The sequence below is a fragment of the Paramormyrops kingsleyae genome, chromosome 6 (assembly GCF_048594095.1).
Source record: "Paramormyrops kingsleyae isolate MSU_618 chromosome 6, PKINGS_0.4, whole genome shotgun sequence".
Classification (NCBI taxonomy): Eukaryota; Metazoa; Chordata; class Actinopteri; order Osteoglossiformes; family Mormyridae; genus Paramormyrops; species Paramormyrops kingsleyae.
In genome coordinates this window covers 41,382,539-41,392,562 of record NC_132802.1, presented here as the reverse complement: position 1 = coordinate 41,392,562, position 10,024 = coordinate 41,382,539, and positions in this window count along the sequence as shown.

Genomic DNA, 10,024 nt, shown 5'->3' with positions numbered 1-10,024 from the left:
ACTTACCTTTCCATCAAAAGTCTGAGATGGTTCCTCAATGCTGCTCACTAAGGAAAGCAAGACTTAAGTAAGCATGTTCCAAACAGTCATAGCTGGATATGTGGTGCTTGAAACAATGTAAGACTAAGAAAATGAATAAATGTGTTCACTTACCAGGCATGCTAAAAACGCCCTTCTCATGAAGGTCCATCACAACAGATACTGGATGATAACCACACGATACACAAGCATATGTGTAACCGAGGTCTGACAGTGCTTCAAAGCTTAAATAAGCCTGCAGGACCCTTTCCCTGGATGGATAGGTTTTACCAGAGGTCTTCTCCAACACATCCATGGCACTCCCTACTGCCTGATGAGTCTGTGAAATTGATGTATGACATTTAAAGGCTTTACAATATATTATTTTGATAAAGTATTCGTAATTGTTTTAAATGATTAAAACAACAGAACATGGTTCCTACCTGAAGTGTATTGCGTAGAAAATGGCACATGTATATGGACAGAAGTGTGTGGTCATCGAAATTGTGGACACCATCAGTCCACTCCTGGTATCGATATGCCATACCACACCTGTAGCACCATTTTCTGTACACTGAAATTCCTAATGGACACAAGCACCAGTAAATGTTACACATTTATCTTTCACCATTTTACACTGTGACATGTCTCTATACTTTGCACAGTACTAAAAGCCAGTGTATGAAATTATCTCAGTAAGCATACAAGTGTGAATTGCTGGGAAGGAGGCTAAGCTGCTGATAGTGGAAGTCATGGCTACACTGACATTTACAGTACATGTAGTGAGTAATGAAATGTTAAAATATCGATAATAAATATTTAAATAAAGAGAGAACATACCTTCTATGACATCAGTGATTGTTAGGATTTTAGCCTTAGATGTAATCAGCACAGGTTCGCTTAGAGGAGTGGGCTCTAAACATTCTGAGCAAAAGGTTTCTGATGGTATGAAGTGCACAGGGAAATGAATGGTCTTGACCACGTCTGAGGGGAAAATCGCAGGCAGTTTCTTCTTATGAAAAATGTATTGAACCATCCGCGACAGATTTTTGCCTTCAGGTGAGTATGGAGCTCCTTCTTCTAGGTCAAAACTTTCCATGTCAATTGGAAAATGTTCTGTGATGTTCTCCTCCACACTTCTGGTTTTTCTGAAGAGTGCCTGGTCTGTTTCAAATAAATGCCACTTGGCAACATATTTAGGTATGCATGACTGCCTTGGGTTCGCGCAAGGACAATGCCATGAAATGATTTTAGAATTGTACCTTACCACCACTCTGCCAAGCCGGCTGTAATAGGAGATAGTTGACTCGTATACAGAAATGTGCTTTTTGTAGGGGGGTCCACACACAGTCACCAGACAGGACAACGGGACTCCTGCATCATTTGCTTCTCTCTGACGTACCAAACACCTTTCCTTTTTGTCTTCCCCAAACCACTTGTCATGTACCATCACCTGCAAAACATCCTCTGTAAGTGATGGAGTGTCCATTCTGGCTGGAGGGCAGTACACGAGGGACTGAATGTGGTGGCACTCAAATGGACGAAGGTTTGACCTCTCTGCAAACTCTGCATTAATTCTGCAGATATCCAGCTCACACATTGTTTTTTGTTCAGGACCCCATGTCCTTTTAATGACACGTACTGGTGTGCTGGGTGCTATAAAAGACTTTGCTACTGCAAACACTCCATTTGTGTAATCAACACACTGAGCACTGAGGTGGTTCTGTGCCGTAATGTCCATTTTGATGGGAGTGTGACGTCTTCGAAGATGTATCCGTAGGTTCCGTCTATTAAGGATTAGGCCACAGCTAGTACACTTCACTGTTTTCTGCTTTCTTTGGGTGAGAGGGTGGTAGTGCTGGTGCTGCTGAGGAGCCAGGATCAGAGGAACATGAAGAAAGTGAGGGGTGGAGGATGGGGACTGGGGGAGGGGGACATGCAGCTTCAGAAGCAGTAAAGGAGGGAGCAGGAGAGGCGGGAGGTGACTGATGCGCTTCCGTTGTGGTTGGCTTGGTTTCACTGATGCATTGGGATACATGATGTTTAAACTGGTCTTTGCGTATTATTGTTTGGCTGCAATAAAGACAATGAAAGTGTCCTGTGGGTCTGCAATAATTGTTGCATTTGCTGATGAAGAAACCTGCAAGACGGCAACATGAAGACCAAAGCTATCAACAGAAAAGAAAGGTATACACAGAACGGGACTGGGGGAGTGAGGTCAGGAGTAGCTGATCAGAAAGTTACAGTGTCAAACAAAACACAAACATAGGTAAATTAGCTTACCAATATTCACATGACTTCAGGGACTCCCACTAAGGAACTCCACATCATTTTGTCTATCTTGATTGTAAGAAGTGCATTCTACATTTAAGCATGTGTATGTTTTAAAACCACCAAAATCAATAGACCAATAAACATCATTAGGAATTACCTCTATGCTGTACTGCATGTCTCACGTGGCTCTGAATGTGTGTTGTAAATTTGAATTGTTGGTCAGTTGCATAAGTGCAGCATGGGCATCTGAACACACCGTCTAGGCAAAACCTTGTTGCATCAGGACTGGCCTGTAAATGCGTTGGATGCTTTAAAACATAAACAATAAAACATTGTGTAAACTTACTGTTACTCTGAGGTGCACGCTCATTCTAACAACATAACATGCATGCAGAAGTAATGCAGCTTGTAAGGTTATCAGGCTGTGATATCGATAAAATATCTTATAGAGCATTCATATCATCAGCATTAACTTGAGTATCCTGAGCATCATAATATAGCCTAAACATCTGCATAATTAACAATCATAATATACTATTTTTACATAAATACCATTGAGGTTGTTGGTGTAATTTAATAATATATCGGTCACATACTCCATAACTCTTAATAAAACAATTCGGTCATCATAATCAGAAAAACTCAAAAGCACCTGTCGTAGTCTGTTTTCTACATATGCATTTGTGATAAATATTTTGCAATATTGTCATATAATTTTTAGGACATAAGGCCCAGACCTGCGGTCCCTGAAACAAAAGAGAAACAACCTAGCAGCAAAACGTACCGTCTGCGTTTTCTAGTGTTACGCCCTAAAACAAAACATATATACATGATTTATTTATTCAAATTTCATTTTAGTCTATTCAATGTGTTACCCTTCTCATGTTCTGAATCTAAGGGCATTTCAAGTCCGGAAATTTTAACTAGAGACACAATATTTAAGTAGAGGCATACCCAAGCGAAACAAGAGAAAGTGTGAAACAAGCACAACTACTTTAGCCCAAGTTTTTAAAAATGAGAAAAAGCCGTAATCAGTTTAACAGTTTTATTTCAATGTCAAAGAGAAAAAAAAACACTTCACCAAAGGCGAAGATCCATCCATAGCGGCTCTGGGTCCCGTCAGCGTAGCACAAAGCTAGCGTGATCTAGGCTGCCATTATCCAAGGAGCAGGGCCAGGCGCGTGCCACCCGTTTGAACAATGCGGGCGAAATAACTGCCTTATGGGATGCGAAGCTTGCGCATGCGCAGTGACGCAGACGCGCCTTTCAAAATGGCGGCGGCAGCAACACACGCGAAAGATCGATCTCCTGTATTTTCTTAGTTTTATTCTAAACAAGATGCCCCGATTTCATTTAAATAGGGAGTCATCATGTTGAGAAAATGATTGTTTTTCCTCATTCCAGCAAAGAGCTGTTCAGCACACGGGCTGTTGATCCAACCACGTAACTCTGGGACCAGTTCCACCTTTCGCAAGACATCCCTGGCATCTTTTGAGTTTGCCTCATGAAATCTATCATAAAGAGCATAATGCTCAGACGATCCAGTTATAGGGTGGCCATTTTCATCAGGAACTGGCTTCTTGGTGACTAGCCATGGCAAGCTCACTTTTATCTGTCCAGTAGTGGCACATCTGATGTTATCTTCAGTAGGCTCAAGTAACCTACCCCCATGAGGTTTGAAGGGTAATGATTCTGGATCTCTTAGGTTGGTATGTGTTGCCAACCCTCTCGCAAAATCATATAATACAATGTTTGGAAAATGTTTCATCGACAATAAAAGGTCAGCAAAGTCCCGGGGGCTCTCAGCCCTTATGTTGAACTTAACACCATACACCACAGCACAAGGACGGGTGACCACAGCCCATCCACCTGTTTAAGGAAACTGTAAATCAGAGTGCAACCATTCCAAGTAATGAAACTAAGAACTGTCTGTAAAAACGGTCTCTCAGTAATAGAACACAACTTACCAGAAGCTCCCCAGATCTGTGAAAACACCTTATCATAGCTCGCTCTGTTCTTCATTTCTTGTTGAAGTCTCGTTACCAGGTCCATCCGTGAGCCTTTGGGGTCTATGCCACACTGTCGGCACAGAGCACGCACAGCTTCCATCTATAATGAACATTAGTATAGTTGGTCTGGCGTGGTTCAAAAACACACATCTTTGACAAAACTGACAAAAATTGACTTAAGTTCAGTACCTTGAGCTTAAGAAGTTCATCAGTCAGTCGGTCCTCTGTGAGGTTAAACTCAGATTCCTCCTTTGCACTACAAGCAGAATACACTTCTTTGTATTCAGTGTTGAGTACAACATCCCTATCTCTTGTGTGAGGACCAATCCACGGAGCCCAACTATGGTAACTGGGATGGACGACAAATGGGTTTGACTTGTTGCCTTTAAATGATGTTAGAAAATATTATTAACATAACAGTACATTATTCCACGATAAACAAAGTAAATGCTAGAATACTGTCATCCCACCTAGAACATTGTGCGGACTGTACTTACTTGGGACCAACCCACGGCTGATCATTTCAAGGGAAACCATCTCCCAGAAATTTTCAACACTTACCTTTCCATCAAAAGTCTGAGATGGTTCCTCAATGCTGCTCACTAAGGAAAGCAAGACTTAAGTAAGCATGTTCCAAACAGTCATAGCTGGATATGTGGTGCTTGAAACAATGTAAGACTAAGAAAATGAATAAATGTGTTCACTTACCAGGCATGCTAAAAACGCCCTTCTCATGAAGGTCCATCACAACAGATACTGGATGATAACCACACGATACACAAGCATATGTGTAACCGAGGTCTGACAGTGCTTCAAAGCTTAAATAAGCCTGCAGGACCCTTTCCCTGGATGGATAGGTTTTACCAGAGGTCTTCTCCAACACATCCATGGCACTCCCTACTGCCTGATGAGTCTGTGAAATTGATGTATGACATTTAAAGGCTTTACAATATATTATTTTGATAAAGTATTCGTAATTGTTTTAAATGATTAAAACAACAGAACATGGTTCCTACCTGAAGTGTATTGCGTAGAAAATGGCACATGTATATGGACAGAAGTGTGTGGTCATCGAAATTGTGGACACCATCAGTCCACTCCTGGTATCGATATGCCATACCACACCTGTAGCACCATTTTCTGTACACTGAAATTCCTAATGGACACAAGCACCAGTAAATGTTACACATTTATCTTTCACCATTTTACACTGTGACATGTCTCTATACTTTGCACAGTACTAAAAGCCAGTGTATGAAATTATCTCAGTAAGCATACAAGTGTGAATTGCTGGGAAGGAGGCTAAGCTGCTGATAGTGGAAGTCATGGCTACACTGACATTTACAGTACATGTAGTGAGTAATGAAATGTTAAAATATCGATAATAAATATTTAAATAAAGAGAGAACATACCTTCTATGACATCAGTGATTGTTAGGATTTTAGCCTTAGATGTAATCAGCACAGGTTCGCTTAGAGGAGTGGGCTCTAAACATTCTGAGCAAAAGGTTTCTGATGGTATGAAGTGCACAGGGAAATGAATGGTCTTGACCACGTCTGAGGGGAAAATCGCAGGCAGTTTCTTCTTATGAAAAATGTATTGAACCATCCGCGACAGATTTTTGCCTTCAGGTGAGTATGGAGCTCCTTCTTCTAGGTCAAAACTTTCCATGTCAATTGGAAAATGTTCTGTGATGTTCTCCTCCACACTTCTGGTTTTTCTGAAGAGTGCCTGGTCTGTTTCAAATAAATGCCACTTGGCAACATATTTAGGTATGCATGACTGCCTTGGGTTCGCGCAAGGACAATGCCATGAAATGATTTTAGAATTGTACCTTACCACCACTCTGCCAAGCCGGCTGTAATAGGAGATAGTTGACTCGTATACAGAAATGTGCTTTTTGTAGGGGGGTCCACACACAGTCACCAGACAGGACAACGGGACTCCTGCATCATTTGCTTCTCTCTGACGTACCAAACACCTTTCCTTTTTGTCTTCCCCAAACCACTTGTCATGTACCATCACCTGCAAAACATCCTCTGTAAGTGATGGAGTGTCCATTCTGGCTGGAGGGCAGTACACGAGGGACTGAATGTGGTGGCACTCAAATGGACGAAGGTTTGACCTCTCTGCAAACTCTGCATTAATTCTGCAGATATCCAGCTCACACATTGTTTTTTGTTCAGGACCCCATGTCCTTTTAATGACACGTACTGGTGTGCTGGGTGCTATAAAAGACTTTGCTACTGCAAACACTCCATTTGTGTAATCAACACACTGAGCACTGAGGTGGTTCTGTGCCGTAATGTCCATTTTGATGGGAGTGTGACGTCTTCGAAGATGTATCCGTAGGTTCCGTCTATTAAGGATTAGGCCACAGCTAGTACACTTCACTGTTTTCTGCTTTCTTTGGGTGAGAGGGTGGTAGTGCTGGTGCTGCTGAGGAGCCAGGATCAGAGGAACATGAAGAAAGTGAGGGGTGGAGGATGGGGACTGGGGGAGGGGGACATGCAGCTTCAGAAGCAGTAAAGGAGGGAGCAGGAGAGGCGGGAGGTGACTGATGCGCTTCCGTTGTGGTTGGCTTGGTTTCACTGATGCATTGGGATACATGATGTTTAAACTGGTCTTTGCGTATTATTGTTTGGCTGCAATAAAGACAATGAAAGTGTCCTGTGGGTCTGCAATAATTGTTGCATTTGCTGATGAAGAAACCTGCAAGACGGCAACATGAAGACCAAAGCTATCAACAGAAAAGAAAGGTATACACAGAACGGGACTGGGGGAGTGAGGTCAGGAGTAGCTGATCAGAAAGTTACAGTGTCAAACAAAACACAAACATAGGTAAATTAGCTTACCAATATTCACATGACTTCAGGGACTCCCACTAAGGAACTCCACATCATTTTGTCTATCTTGATTGTAAGAAGTGCATTCTACATTTAAGCATGTGTATGTTTTAAAACCACCAAAATCAATAGACCAATAAACATCATTAGGAATTACCTCTATGCTGTACTGCATGTCTCACGTGGCTCTGAATGTGTGTTGTAAATTTGAATTGTTGGTCAGTTGCATAAGTGCAGCATGGGCATCTGAACACACCGTCTAGGCAAAACCTTGTTGCATCAGGACTGGCCTGTAAATGCGTTGGATGCTTTAAAACATAAACAATAAAACATTGTGTAAACTTACTGTTACTCTGAGGTGCACGCTCATTCTAACAACATAACATGCATGCAGAAGTAATGCAGCTTGTAAGGTTATCAGGCTGTGATATCGATAAAATATCTTATAGAGCATTCATATCATCAGCATTAACTTGAGTATCCTGAGCATCATAATATAGCCTAAACATCTGCATAATATACTATTTTTACATAAATACCATTGAGGTTGTTGGTGTAATTTAATAATATATCGGTCACATACTCCATAACTCTTAATAAAACAATTCGGTCATCATAATCAGAAAAACTCAAAAGCACCTGTCGTAGTCTGTTTTCTACATATGCATTTGTGATAAATATTTTGCAATATTGTTATATAATTTTTAGGACATAAGGCCCAGACCTGCGGTCCCTGAAACAAAAGAGAAACAACCTAGCAGCAAAACGTACCGTCTGCGTTTTCTAGTGTTACGCCCTAAAACAAAACATATATACATGATTTATTTATTCAAATTTCATTTTAGTCTATTCAATGTGTTACCCTTCTCATGTTCTGAATCTAAGGGCATTTCAAGTCCGGAAATTTTAACTAGAGACACAATATTTAAGTAGAGGCATACCCAAGCGAAACAAGAGAAAGTGTGAAACAAGCACAACTACTTTAGCCCAAGTTTTTAAAAATGAGAAAAAGCCGTAATCAGTTTAACAGTTTTATTTCAATGTCAAAGAGAAAAAAAAACACTTCACCAAAGGCGAAGATCCATCCATAGCGGCTCTGGGTCCCGTCAGCGTAGCACAAAGCTAGCGTGATCTAGGCTGCCATTATCCAAGGAGCAGGGCCAGGCGCGTGCCACCCGTTTGAACAATGCGGGCGAAATAACTGCCTTATGGGATGCGAAGCTTGCGCATGCGCAGTGACGCAGACGCGCCTTTCAAAATGGCGGCGGCAGCAACACACGCGAAAGATCGATCTCCTGTATTTTCTTAGTTTTATTCTAAACAAGATGCCCCGATTTCATTTAAATACATTTAATAGCTGTAGGAACTAGTGAGCGGTATTTAGCAACATGCTATGTTAGAATAATGCCATCAAACGTGTCTGTTAAGCATATCACAGCGGACATACACGGAGGAAACATGGGGTAGAATCAAACAGGCCACAGGCTTTGAGATAGGCTGGCTCCCCAAGCTATTGCCCCCATTTAGCCCGAATGTCATAGACCTCTCCCCCCCCCCACATCCTGACAAAGATGTATTTAGTTGTATTTTGTTATCAGGGTGATCGTCCGTTCGCAGGCCACTTTGGCCATGTGGTGTAGTCATAAACCGTCGCGGATGTTTACCCGAAACCGGGGCATCAAACAAAGAATAAGGATTCCTTAGACAACCCATTTCAAAATATGGCAGCAACAAACGGAGTGCCCAGTTATTTCAAATAAACCATGACCTTTTTTTTAAAGTATTGAAGCACTTTTCTACCAATGTGAATAATAAACATTTTAGACAAAAAAAATCAACGAATAACGCTGGTAATTCGTTGTCAAAATGAGCGTACGGCATTAGCCCAGAAGAGGGGTGGCAATTTGCATATGTGAAAGCCTATGTGAATGAGACACAGGTCCAAAACTTTTAACTAGAGACACAATATTTAAGTAGAGGCATACCCAAGCGAAACAAGAGAAAGTGTGAAACAAGCACAACTACTTTAGCCCAAGTTTTTAAAAATGAGAAAAAGCCGTAATCAGTTTAACAGTTTTATTTCAATGTCAAAGAGAAAAAAAAACACTTCACCAAAGGCGAAGATCCATCCATAGCGGCTCTGGGTCCCGTCAGCGTAGCACAAAGCTAGCGTGATCTAGGCTGCCATTATCCAAGGAGCAGGGCCAGGCGCGTGCCACCCGTTTGAACAATGCGGGCGAAATAACTGCCTTATGGGATGCGAAGCTTGCGCATGCGCAGTGACGCAGACGCGCCTTTCAAAATGGCGGCGGCAGCAACACACGCGAAAGATCGATCTCCTGTATTTTCTTAGTTTTATTCTAAACAAGATGCCCCGATTTCATTTAAATACATTTAATAGCTGTAGGAACTAGTGAGCGGTATTTAGCAACATGCTATGTTAGAATAATGCCATCAAACGTGTCTGTTAAGCATATCACAGCGGACATACACGGAGGAAACATGGGGTAGAATCAAACAGGCCACAGGCTTTGAGATAGGCTGGCTCCCCAAGCTATTGCCCCCATTTAGCCCGAATGTCATAGACCTCTCCCCCCCCCCACATCCTGACAAAGATGTATTTAGTTGTATTTTGTTATCAGGGTGATCGTCCGTTCGCAGGCCACTTTGGCCATGTGGTGTAGTCATAAACCGTCGCGGATGTTTACCCGAAACCGGGGCATCAAACAAAGAATAAGGATTCCTTAGACAACCCATTTCAAAATATGGCAGCAACAAACGGAGTGCCCAGTTATTTCAAATAAACCATGACCTTTTTTTTAAAGTATTGAAGCACTTTTCTACCAATGTGAATAATAAACATTTTAGACAAAAAA